We start from the raw sequence: 13,683 nt of genomic DNA on the forward strand, positions 1-13,683 counted from the left end.
TTCCCAGTCCCCCTCCCACAAACCCAAGCCCCTTTGTCTTTTTACATCCCCACAATTTATTGTTCTTTGTTTTAAAAAGGTATATAAGCTTTAGGACCTAATTGCTTCTTTGGGTCTTATTTCCCTTATGAAGACTCCTGTGTGCATGTAAAAATACTAAATAAAACGTGTGCGCTTTTCTTCCTTTAATGTATCTTATGTTAGTTGAATTCTTGAGCCCAGTCACAGAATCTAAGAGGGCTGAAGGAAGTTTTTCCTCCCCAACGCTGGGCTTCCCCTAGCCCTCCTTGCCCACAGACCCTCTGCTAGTTCTGTCAGCACGCCTGACGTCTGTTGGGAGTTTGGGCAATTGTAGCCCTTAGACACGTGGTCAGGGACGCCTCCTCTCTTTCACACTGGGCTGCAGAACAGACAGTGAGGCCAAAGCTGGCTTGAATTTTGTTTTGTCTTTTATCCATGGGCTTGTGTCTCCAGCTCCAGGTTGGCTCATCTAAAGTGGAAACGCTGGACTTCCCTGATGGTCCAGTGGTTAAGACTCTGCACTTCCAATGCCGGGGATGCGGGTTCGATCCCTGGTCGGGGAACTAAGATCCCACATGCTGCGTGACACAGCCAAAAAAATAAAAATAAAAACAAAGGAGACTGACCGAGCTGGAGGGCCGCAGACAAAGCAGCTCACAGCCTTTAAAAAAATAAAAATAATAATAAAAAAATAAAGTGGAAAAGCTGCTCTAGCTCCAACTCTGGGCTTGAGAAATATCTTGCTTTTGTTAGAGGGATATAAAAGCACAACAAAGTCACAGAAATCTATACATGGCTCTGCTCCCCTCTGTTCCCTGAGGGTGGGTTTCCTCACACGGAGACCCTGAGACAGGGACTTGGGTGCGGGCAGCTTATTCAGAGGGTGGTCCCAAGAAGCATAAGTCAGTGGGTGGAGAATTTGAGGCAGGCAGGAGAGAAAAATCCATGTTGGGGTGGGGGGAACCACTGCGGGCACCCATGTAGATTAATTTTGTATCAACTTGACTGAACCATGGGGTGCCCCCCGGACATTTGCTTAAACATTATTCTGGGCTTGTCGGTGTGGGTATTTTGGGATGAGATTAACATTTAAATCATAGACTGAGTAAAGCAGATGGTCCTTCCTGATGTGGGTGGGCCTCATCCCATCCCTTGGGGGACTAAACAGAAGAAAAGGGCTGAGTAAGAGGGAACTCCTCCTGTCTGTGTGCCTGTAGCTGCGACATTGGTCTTTTCCTGCTTCCAGCTGAAACTTTGGCTGTTCCTGGATCTCAAGCCTGGTGGCTTTCAGACTGGAACTACCCCACTGGCTCTCATAGGTCTTCCTCTAGCCAATTTCAGATCCTGGAAATTGGCATCCTCCATTGTCATGTGAGCCTATTCCTTACAATCAATCTCTCTCTCTCTCTATATATATATATCTAGCTAGCTAGCTAGCTAGCTAGATATATACATTCTATTGGTTCTGTTTGGAGAACCCTGACTAATAACAGCAATCAACTCTCAGTCCCACTGGGGACCTGCTGAGGAACCATGAAGAGGGTGCTTTGGGATTATCCACCTCCCCCCCCCCCCACGCCCCAAGGGATGGGGAAGCCAAAGGATAATCCTCTGACTCTTGTCCTGCATTGGTTGAGGGTCACTCTTGGGGCAGTAAATCCCCTGACACTTCTAGGCTGCCCTGTACCCAAGTTGCACGTTTTGTACAAGATCCCCAGGCATTAGGGAAAGATCTCAAAGTAGAAAAGCAGAGAGCCACAGAGCTGAGGTCGGAAGCCAAAGCCTAAACAGGAGCTGCCTACCATGCCTTTGGGTGAACTTCAAGGTGGGCTGGGAGGTAATGGGATGGAATATGAAGAGCCCTTGCTGTAAATCCCTAACATCACTGAAGCTGATGCCACAGAGGGATTTAAATAAACCTGGTGATGCTAGCAGAAGCACGAATGAGCTGGAAAAGCATATTCTCTTGCTTTGCTTCTCCAGATAGTCCTACCATAATATCTTAACAAAGAGCCTATACGCCTGGAGGATAAATTGAGACCCACAGTTCTGGGTGTTTTAATGGGATTGTCTGTCCAAGAGGCAGAGACATGATGAGTTTAGGAAAATTCGGGATGTATACAATGAAGAGTTTATAGCCATAATATATAAAGACTGGCCATATTCAATAAGAAAAGCTGATCTCACAAGCTGATAGAGAAAATAGTCAAATTATACAAACAAGAGTTCAGCAAAAACAACATGCACATTGCCAATAAATATCTGAAACTATTTCAAGCTCACTCATAATCAAGATAATTTAAAACCAGGTATGAATTTTTTTCCTCATCAGATTGGCAAAAAGTTTATAAGTTTGTTACTAGACAGAATGGGTGAGAGTATGGAAGGCCATCTGCTCTTTTTGGAAGGCGGTTTGACAATATGTATTACAAATAAACAGTGAGGTTACCCTTGACCTAGCAGTTCCACTTGTAGGAATATCACCAGACGTGCACAAAGATGTCATATACAAAGAAATTCATTTCATAACTGTAACAAAATTTGAACCAATCTAAACATCTATAGGGATGTGGTAAATTACAGCACATCCATGCCCTGACTGTACAGCTATTAAAAACAAACAAGATAGACTTATCAGAGGTCCATTAAGTAATAGAAGCAGGTCTCAGAGTAATATTTCATTGTTATTCTGTTTTTGCAAAACAAAGAATTCTATATTTGTGTGTGTATGCCTTGAAAAACATCTGGAAAGGCACACATCTAATTGTTCACAATAATTCCCTCTAGGGAATGAAATCAGAGTGGGGACAAGCAGAGGAAGGGGTCGAGGTAGGTGGTACAGTAAAGTAGAATCTTTAACTTTATATATTTCTTATATTGTTTGTTAGCTAATGAGCATGTGTTATTTATGCGATTTGATGAAAACTGATAAAATCTAAAACGTTGGAATAAGTAGAATTTAAGAGGATCCTAGCAACTCTCAGTGCCTAAATTTGATTTTTGGCTCATCATAGAACAATTCCAGGCTCATTTCATAAATGGAATCTTGGGCATCAGAGATACAGTATCTTCTAGGGCCCAGCCTGGCTTCCTTCAAGCTGATCTCTGGAATGGCTTTAATGTATTGATGAAGGAGATATATGTATCAGTCAGCTACTGCTGCATACCAAGCATCCCAAATACTAGTGGCTTACAACAACAACCATTTATTATTTCTCATGAGTTTATAGGTCGACTGGGCTGGGCTCAGCTGATCTCAGCTCATGTATCTGTGACCTGGGTTGGCTGGTGGCTGGCTGGTCCAGAATGGCCTGGACTGTGACAACTTGGCTTTTCTTCATATACCTCTCACACACTTCCAGCAAGGTAGCCTGGGTGTGTTCTCATGACGGAAGCACAGGTGCATGGTGGAAATGCACAAGCACTTCAAATCAAGTTTGCTACTGTCTCTACTGTCCCATTGGCCAGGGCAGGTCACACGATCAACATGAGACTCTTAGGGAGTGTGGGAGGTCACTGCCAAAGTGCCTGGACACAGGGAGGCCATTCACAGGGCCATTGACACAATCAATCTACCACAGAGACCAGCTCAGGACCTTCAGAGGTCAGAGATGATTGGAGGCCCCTCCCTCCCATGACCTTGGAAGCCTAGCTGTGGGGAGTCCAAGTTCTGAGTAAGTTACTGGTGATTGCAGCCTCCTCTGCAGTGGGGCTCAGCCTGGGGATAAAGAAAGCCAGTCTTTCTGCTGCAGGAATGGCGACTACGGGATAAAGCAGCGGGGGAAGCATCTCGTCCGTGATTTGTTGGAGGTGAGTCGTTGGTGATTAGCCACCTTCCAACCTCACCTGGGGCCCCAAAGTGAGCCTCAGTATGAAAGAATCAGGGGAGTAGAGAGGAGTTAAAACACCTGGAACAACCCCAAAAGGTCTGAGTGTTGCATGATGAATTTGTCTTAGGTGTTCATCAAACAGCTGCCATCTGGCCTCCCCACTTTCTGTCTCCTGCATCCCCCGACCCCGGCCTGGTGGGTGCATTAAACCTGGAATTGATTGTGCGGAAACTTCCTTTTTAAAAAATGTTCACTCCAGGCGGCTCTAAGGCTACTTCCTGCTCAGAGAGAGGGAAGCGAGTTTGTCCTGAGCGCCCCTGGTTTCTTGGTCCCATTGCCGCCTCCTCCCAGGCCGCTGGCCTCTGGCCCTGACCGTGAACCTGCTCAACTCGCTCTCACTCAGGCTGCTCCCTCCGTGGTCTGCGGGAACTCCGTGCCGAGTGGCAGACTCTGCCGGTTCTGCTTTCGGGAAATATTGCCGCTCACCTCGCCTTCGTCCTGCCCCTCATCGCCACTCGGAGACCGAGGCTGGGGCGGGTTCTCAGCCATCTGTTACCTGCCTGTGCTGGTGGAGGCTGATAGGCTCGCACCGGGAGGTGGGCTGGGGCTGGGGAGATGGCGCCCTCATTCGATAAGCTGCAAGTATTAGGAGCTGGTGGTGTGCATAGAAGGGCAGAAATGGAGAAAGCAGAGGAAGGGTACCACAGGGGCTGGGGGACACTGCCACCCCCTCCAGACTCGGAATAGTGAGACGGATGCACTTAGAAGCTGGAGTCTCATACTCCACTGGTGGAAGTTGGTAGAATCGGGCTAGAGGGCAATTTGAAATCGGGTTTAAAAAACTGACATGCGCATGCGCTCTGAACCAGGAGTCCACTTCTAGAAATTTTCCTAATGAGTGTGTACAGAGATGTGCGTGTGAAGAGGTTTATCAGAGCATCATTTATAGCAAACAGGTCACTGGAAAGCAACCACACAGGAGGTGAGTTGGGCAACCCATGGTATATCCATATGATGAAATACCATGCAGCTGTTTAAATGCAGTGGTAGAAAATTACTGATACACTAAAAAGCCCAGGAATTATCAAGAGATCATTTCCAATATGTTGGTGTGTATAGTTCTGGGCAATTTTATACACACACATTTTTTACCTAAATGAATAGGCTACTTTGTTGCCGTGTTTCATTCCCCTTCCCCAAAAGTTCTAGCGAGGTTTCGGTTACAAAAGAACTAAAGGGGATCGAGAGTAGGGGCTGAGGGAGAGGTGAACCCCACGGGTCCCTCAAGGATCCACACTGTCACACAAACCTCTAATAAATGATGTTTATCACGAGACCCCTTAAAGCTGAGTGTCATTTAGGAAGGCAGCCGAATACGTAAAATAATTTAAAAAAATTTTTTTTCCACTCAAAATAGCCACCAAAAAGTTTTGATAGTTAGAGGAGGGGGACACGTTATTTAAAATTTAAGTGTGTGGAAAAGTTCATCTGTTGCTGCTGAATGAATCCGTGGGATACCTGTGTGTAATCAGGGTCTCTCACTTTCCTCTAAGAATTTTTTTTGACCTCCATCCCTGGCCATAAGCACCATTAGGGAAATCCCCAAATATCGACCACCTGCTGGGAATCCCAAATGCTTAGAAGGGAAGGCCTAAAGGCAACAGGAGTTTAGAGATCTTCCAGGGAAGCTTCTGCCTTGGCAACTGTGGGTTCGGTGCTAAACAAGAGGTCTGAGATGGATGAATGAATGAGAACACAAGCTCCGCATTCAGATGTGGGTGAGGTCGGGGTGGGCTGCAGTGATGCCCGAGGGCTTTCTGGAAGACACGGCTGGACCTGAAGGTGGAGGGAGGTTTCAGCAGGCAGGTGGAGAAGATCGTCAGGATCAAAATCAACAGGGTAAGCAGGTGAGACTCAGAGAGGTATTGTGACGTATGCCCGTCACGCGGTTTCATAGGGAACCTTGAACTTGGATGATGCTCTGGCTTCTGAAGGACAGCGTGTGCCGCCCGCGGCTCCTGAGCATGTGGGAAGGACCCAGCCTGGTGAGGAGGGGCGGGAGACGGCCCCTCAGCTCCACCCGACGGAGTGTCGCGAACATGGTTTTCACGTGCAGGATGCTGCAGAGGCCGGTCCTGCACCCTTTTCAGCTCATTTACATGTGTAAATGTATGTGTATATATTGCTTATTAGCGTCAGTAGAATTTGCATGTTAAGTGGATTCGTTTGATGGGCATGTTTTTAAGAGCCCTGGACTTGAAAGGAATATTCCAACTTCAATGTTGCTGCGCCTCCTGCAATAAACCATAGGTTCTTTCCCAGGGGCTGATGAGAGGTGGGTACGTTCAGTGTGGAGGGAGGAAAGGAACACTGAACCGGGTGTCTGGGCATCCGGGTCCACTCCCAGCTTGGCCAGAAGTGACCGGTGACCTCGGGCACGCAGCAGCGTCCCCGTTGCCTCGGTCTCCTTTTCCGGAAGACCATCTTGCGGATGGAAGGGTCACCATCTTCCCCGCATGCCTCGCGGGCTGACTTAGAATCACAGGGAGGGGAGTCAGCACAGAGAGTTGGACAATGTAAGACTCTGCAGCCATTGGCGTCGTCATCATCTGTGCAACCCAAACACCGGCCGTTTGCTCCTTCTGCCATCCGTGTTTGTACGTGATATTTGTCTCCACACCTCCACCCAGACAAGGAACCCGGCATGTCTTTAAGTCCCCCCTACTTCCCACACAACTCTTAACGAGCAATCCAAACTTCTCTGCAGAGGGGAGATGGAGAGTTACATTGAAGACCCCACAACTACTAAAAAAAAAATCCACATTAGACATTTCTAGTCTCCAAATCCCATCTCCTAGGTCCTTCTCTATGTTCAACCCCCATCCCCCACTGTCTCCACCCTCAAGGTGTCCCCGATTTCCTCTGGAAACTTCCATTTTTTCACGTCTTCCATATGGAATGATCATCTCTGCTCCAGCATGTCTTCCCACATTTGCTTTCCCCAATCCATCAGGGTGTCAGCCAAACAAAAGGTCCTCTCCTGAAGATCTCCCCATCCTGGGGAGGTAGTTGGGACTGCCCATCACAACTTGCCCACCGTCTCAATGCTAAGATGTCACTTCAGCGTTCGGGGGTTGGCTTCTTCCCCAACCTGTGTACTCAGCTCATCCAGTGCCTTAGTTATCCACCACTGATTTGATGACCAGACATCTGACTTCCCAAACTCTCCCCATAGTTACCATGGAGACCCCCTACAGGAATGACAGACAGGGAGCTTTAATCACCAGTGCTTTTCTGGGTCCAGCTGCATCACCAGGGAACAAGAAATGGCAGCACCAGAAGTATCCAGGAGGTGGGAGAGGGCAAGGAGAGTCAGGGGTCAGTTAGCTTTGCTGCTGATATGCCTGAAGAGTGTCAAAAGTGGGGAGAAAAGACAGATCTCCCATGCTGAAGAATTCCAAATCATTTATGTAGCTGCTCTACGCCTAAGGGGAAGAGAGTAACTCCCCACTCCTGAAGAGGGCTGTGCGTGGTGACTTTCTTCCAAGGAGGACCAGAGGGAAAGGGAGAAAGAAGAGTAACTTTACAATGGAGAAACCCAACAGCACCACCTGTATGTACCCTTGATGTGATATGATGAACATGGCACTTTACCCCGTGGTCTTCTTCCCTAAAACATATTACCCCAGTCTAATCAGGAGAAAAACACCAGGCAAATCCCAATGAGGAATGTTCTACAAAATAACTGACCAGCTCTCTTCGAAATTGTCCAGTTTACCAAAAGCAAGACCACTCCGAGTTACAACCAAAAGGAGCCCGAGGAGACATGACACTGAATGTAACGTGGGATCCTGGGACAGAAAAGGGGACATTAGGGGGAAACTCAGGAAATCTGAATAACGTATGGACTTTAGTTAACAATAATGTAGTAGTACTGGTTCATTCATTGTGACAAATGTACCATAGTCCTGTAAGATGTTAATCGTAGGGGAAACCGAACGTGGTAGAAGGGAACTCTGCTATCATTGCAATAATTCTGTAAACCTAAAACTGTTCTAAAATAAGAGGTTTTAGGGGGAAACCAAAGTTTATGTCTTGGCAAATGATCAAAATTTGTTACCATATTCATCTTTGAAACCAAACTAAGTGACTGTTTGTTTTAGTTCCACGCACCATCGTTGTTCATTGATGTGGGTATCACCAGGTTGTCAAATGCTAAACAGCACCTGGGAGAAGCCTGGCAGCAAATCCATGTGGCCCATAAGAACAGGCCAGTGAAATGCTATTTGTAAGAAAACATTAGTTAGGTGCCTACAGAGTGCTTCCTACCTTCACGTGCTTGATAATGGCTGAAAACACACTTCCTGGCATCTTGGCTCCTCCAGGAGTGTGTGGCCCTAGGCAATTGACTAAACTCCACTAAGCTTCAGTACCTGCATCTATCAAACAAGCACAGGAGAGTGAAGTCCCGATAGGTAGTACAGCATATTAAGTACACGATGAATTTTACTCTATTTATAAAGTTGATTACCTGATCCTGGGGTCACAAGAATGTAAGCTCTCATTAGCCCCAGTGTGGATCTTGTCTGTCTTGAATCCCCGCTGTACCCCCGAGGCCCAGAAGAGTATCTGATACATAGCAGATGTTCAATAAATTAATGATCATTCAATCATGATTCCTGTTCATAACATCATTCTCATTGGCTCAGATGTCTTCAGTAACCCCTGATGCTCTCCGCCTTGCTCCACACCCCGTCTAAACACATATTTCGTGCAAACATTAAATGAAGATGATTGAAACATCCTCTCCCCATAAACAGCATGCACCACCCCCACCTTTTACATAACAGATGACAGCAGACCCCTCCCGTCAAACTGCTGCTCTGAGACCCTGCTCCGATGCTTAGGGCCAGAATTAGAGAGATGAACGACGTGTGTAGTCACCACACCGTTCCACACACCATGAAACACTAAGGTATAAGGCTCTCATTCCAGCAGTCTGGTGAATTAGGTGCTTTGAATGACCTTCCTTTTGAAATACCTAAAATTATTGGGAGAAAATATAAAAAATGAATACCTCTTCTGAGACGCATGGAGGCACAAGAGGAAGGAATCCACAGAGCCCCCAATAAAATGGAAGCAAAAACAAAGTGAAAATGGAGGGTGCCAAAGCCAACTTTCACCCTGAGGGTTTTTGAGAACTTGGCCTATGCTGACGGTTATCTCGGGCAGGGGATACAAGATGAAAATCCTCCATCTAATAGAACCTCACGTCTCCCACTCCTGGATATATACTGAGAGAAAACCATAATTCAAAAAGACACATGCACCCCAGTGTTCATTGCAGCACTATTTACAATGGCCAGGACATGGAAGCAACCTAAATGTCCATCAACAGAGGAATGGATAAAGAAGATGTGGTACATATATACAATGGAATATAACTCAGCCATAAAAAGGAACGAAATTGGGTCATTTGTAGAGACGTGGATGCACCTAGAGACTGTCATACAGAGTGAAGTAAGTCAGAAAGAGAAAAACAAATATCGTATATTAACGCATATATGTGGAATCCAAAAACATGGTATAGAAGATCTTATTTGCCAAACAGGAATAGAGACACAGACGTAGAGAACAAACATATGGATACCAAGGGGGAAGCAGGGGGTGGGATGAATTGGGAGACAGGGATTGACACATATACACTATTGATACTATGTATAAAATAGATAACTAATGAGAACCTGCTATGTGGCACAGGGAACTGTACTCAGTGCTCTGGGGTGACCTAAATGGGAAGGAAATCCAAAAAAAGAGGGGATATATATATACGTAGAGCTGATTCACTTTGCTGTAGAGTAGAAACTAACACAACATGGTAAAGCAACTATACTCCAATAAAAATTTTAAAAAAATAAAGAACCTCACATCAATCTGGGACCTCAAAGAGGGTTCATTATATGAGGGTAAGCCTGGGAGACAAGGAGGAAACGTGCTCACCTTGCTTAACCTTGGCATTGGATGGAGGGAGAAAAATAAACTCACCTGAGACTTGGTAACCATGAGCTAGTCCTCTTGTGGGTTCGTGGTCATAATTCAAGAGACCTGTAGTCCAAGAGACCTCAAGAGGAAGATCAAATTTAAACTTGTCGAAGCTTGGTAGACCAAAGAAGAAACAAATACAAGTTCCCTCTGGGAAACTCTACTTCCACACGCTTCCTAGAATTTTTATAAAGTTCTAAGGAATATGGTGGCCAATAGTCAAAGATCCCCAGAATTATCCTGTTAGGACTCCAGAAGGAAAAAAAGAAAAAAAAAAAAAAGGAGGTCAAAGAGAATAAGAAGTCAAAATGTCTAATCAAAATTTCAGTAGGAGATGGTAGAAAAAAATGGGGAAAAGATACAATTCTAAAAGATAATAGCTGAGAACTTTCAGATTTTTTTTTTTTTTTTTTTTGCAAGGCACACATTTTCATATCCAGGAAGTGCTACTTAAAATTTGCTGCTATTCCCGGAGAGGAGAACTGGTGCCTTGAAAAGATGTTTGGCACTTCCACCTCTTAGTTTGTAGGAAGTTGAAAAAAAAAAAAAAAATTACTCTTATCCTAACAACAAGAAAAAGTTAGATAAATTACAGAATCAGAACTTTCCTTGAACCCTCCAGAGAGCTGAGGTCACAAGGCAACCAAGTAACCTGAAATCCAGAAAGGAACCAGTCCCTCCAAGGAGAGAAGAGACACATAAATTATCTGGTTTGTGGCAGAACATGGAAGGAAGAGGTGCTGTATTATTACTACAGCATATATATAGTAAGAAAACTCTGCTAAGATTTTAAAGAACTGCTGGCCAAGTGTGGTTTAGCATCTCAATCTGAAATAGCTGGGAGCAATGTGATAAAACAGGAGCTTGTGTCACTCACAAGCTGTTTCCCACGAGCCCTACCAGGTGCTCCGAGAAAGATCTGGGGCAGAGCAGGATGCCTGAGAAAGTCCCCATCGGTGGTGCAGACCCACAGGAGGTGATCATCTGCAAGGGAGGCATAAAACTCAGTCATTTCTCTGGACCCTTCTTTCCTACAAAGCAAACGCTTGAGTCATCAGAGGAGGGACCGCAAACCCTTTCACCCACAGGGCTCAAAATGACCAGCAGCCAGGGGGAGGAAACAGCAGGTTCAAAGCTCCATCCATGTTCCCTAGGCCCTTCCCTCCTACAAAGCAAAAGCCATAAATCTTCTTTGATTTCTCTCATCTATGCTTTGTAGTTTTGGCATATAAACCTTGCACGTATACTTTCAGGTTTTCAGTAATAGTATAAATGGTACTTTAAAAACTTTGAAAAATTCAATTCCCATTTGTTCATTGCTAGTACATAAAAATACGATTTTTATTTAACAACTGTTTTCTGTATCCTTTCTAAACTAACCCATTAGAATCAGTTGTAGCTATTGTAGATAAAATAGACTTAGGCAAAAAGTACTGCTAAAAATAAAGAGACTTTCTACCTAATGATAAAAGGTTTCATTCATCTAGAAAATGCAACAATTCTGAACTTTTATGCACCAAAAACAAAGCTCAAAATATAAAATCAAAAAGTGCCAAAAATACGAGAAGAAATAGAAAAATGCACAGTCATAGTGAGAGATTTTTAATCCATCCATCTCAATTACTGGTCAAGCCCACAAAAAATTACTAAGAATATAGAAAATTTGAATAGTACAGAAAGGATCTCATGATCATATATAGAATATTGCACCCAACAATGGGAAGATAAACATTTATCTCAAAGCATTTATGAAGTAGTTATAAAAATTGACTATGTGCTTGACCATCAAGTTAGCCTCAACAAATTCTAAGAATACCATATTCTCTGGCCCTAATATATTCAAGTAAGAAATTTAATAACAAAAATATACCCATTAAAAATCTAGATACCTGGAAATTTAGAATATTGAAATATTCATGGGTCAAAGGAATTACAGTGGAAATTAGAAAACAGAAATATGAATAAGTGATAACAAAATTATTCCTTATAAAAATTCTGGGGGTACAACTAAAGTCATATTTAAAGGAAAATGTATACCTTTAATTGCTTATATTAGAATTCAAGAGACTGATTCATCAGGGGAAAATAAAGAGGCGGGAGAGAAAAAAACTAAAAAGATAAACAATATTCAGAATTAAAAAGGTGTCATAACTGCACAAGCTGTAATGATTAAACAAATGGAAAAAGATTATTACGAACAACTTTGTGACAAGTTTTAAAACTTAGGCAAAATGGATTAATCCTTTTAAAAAATACAACTTACTGAAGAAGCAATAGAAAACCCAGACAGTCTAATGACATTTAAAGAAATGGAATGATTAGTTTAAAATCTTCCCAGAAAGAAAAAGCCAGGTTCAAATGATTTATCAGCAATTCCTACCAAATATTTTAGGATCTGTAACAGGAAAAGAGCTAAATCGGACTCCACGCTGGATCTATTTCTTTGACTTTAACGCTTGCTTTTCGTTGCTTTTGTTATTATACTCATACATAATGGCCTGCCTCAGGGAACCCTGCCCGCCTGTGAATGGCTGCAAGAAAAAAGAAACTAACACATCCTCTCCCTGAGGCTGGTCATTCCAGGAGATGTTTTGCAAGACTGATGGCCCCTTTACTTTACTTCCTCACCGCCTCTCCCTCTCTGATGCTATAAAAGAAACTGGCATCCAGACACAGAGAAGATGATTTTTTGGAGACACCAGTCTGCCATCTTCTCAGTCTGCTGGCTTTCCGAATAAAGTCGTCTTCCTTGCCTCAGCACCTCGTCTCTGATTCATTGGCCTGTCGCGCAGCGAGGAGAGCGAGCTTGGACTCGGTAACAGATCCACTCTTCCAGATAATAAAAAAAGAAAAAAAAAAAAAAGAAGAAACATGCCCCAGATCATTTTAAAGGCTAACATAATCTTAATTCCAGAACTAGGCAAGAACAATATTGGCAAGAAAAAAAAAATTACAGTCTAATGTTGTTCAAAACCTGCATTAGTCAGGATAGCATATATCCTGGGGTTTGCAGTAAACAAATCCCAACATTTCAGTGGTCTTGCACAATAAAGGTTTAATTCTCTCCCTGTCTTAGCTGCCTGCAGGGCGGACAGCTCTGTTCCAAGCAGTAACACAGGGATCTAGGCTGCCGCTTCCCTCTTGTGGCTACACCACTTAGACCACGTGGCTTCCAAAGTTGCCACAAAAGGGCAAGAAAAGGCTGGAAAATCATGTGCGGTAATTTTTAGGCTCAGATCTGGAAGTGACTCACACTATTGTTATGGGTGAATCGTGCCCCAGCCCCCCACCCCCCTACCAAGCCCCAGCATCTCATAATGTGACTGTATTTGGAGACAGATCTCTGAAGAGGTAATTAAGATAAAATGAGGTCATTAGGGTGGGTCTTAATCCAATTGACTGATGTCCTTTTTAAGAAGAAGAGATTAGGGCATAGACCAGGAGGCAACCATGTGAGGACATTGAGAAGGAGGCCATCTGCAAAGCCAAGCAGAGAAACCTCAGAAGAATTCAAACCTGCCAACATCATGATTTTGGACCTGTAGCCTCCAGAACTGTGAGAAGATCAATTTCTGTTAAGGCACTCATTCTGTGGTATTTTGTTCAGGCAGCCCTGGGAAACTAATACAACTGTTATTCCTATAATTGTCATCAGCCACGTGGTCCCAATCTAACTGCAAAGAAGCCTGGGAAATTAGCCCTTCCTTTGGCCCGGGAAGAAGAAATGGGCTCCTGAACACATTGCCTGGCTCTGCCACAGGAACAAAGATGTAAAAATCCTAAACAGAAT

Source organism: Balaenoptera borealis, assembly GCF_965194805.1.
Source record: "Balaenoptera borealis genome assembly, chromosome: 20".
NCBI classification, from domain to species: domain Eukaryota; kingdom Metazoa; phylum Chordata; class Mammalia; order Artiodactyla; family Balaenopteridae; genus Balaenoptera; species Balaenoptera borealis.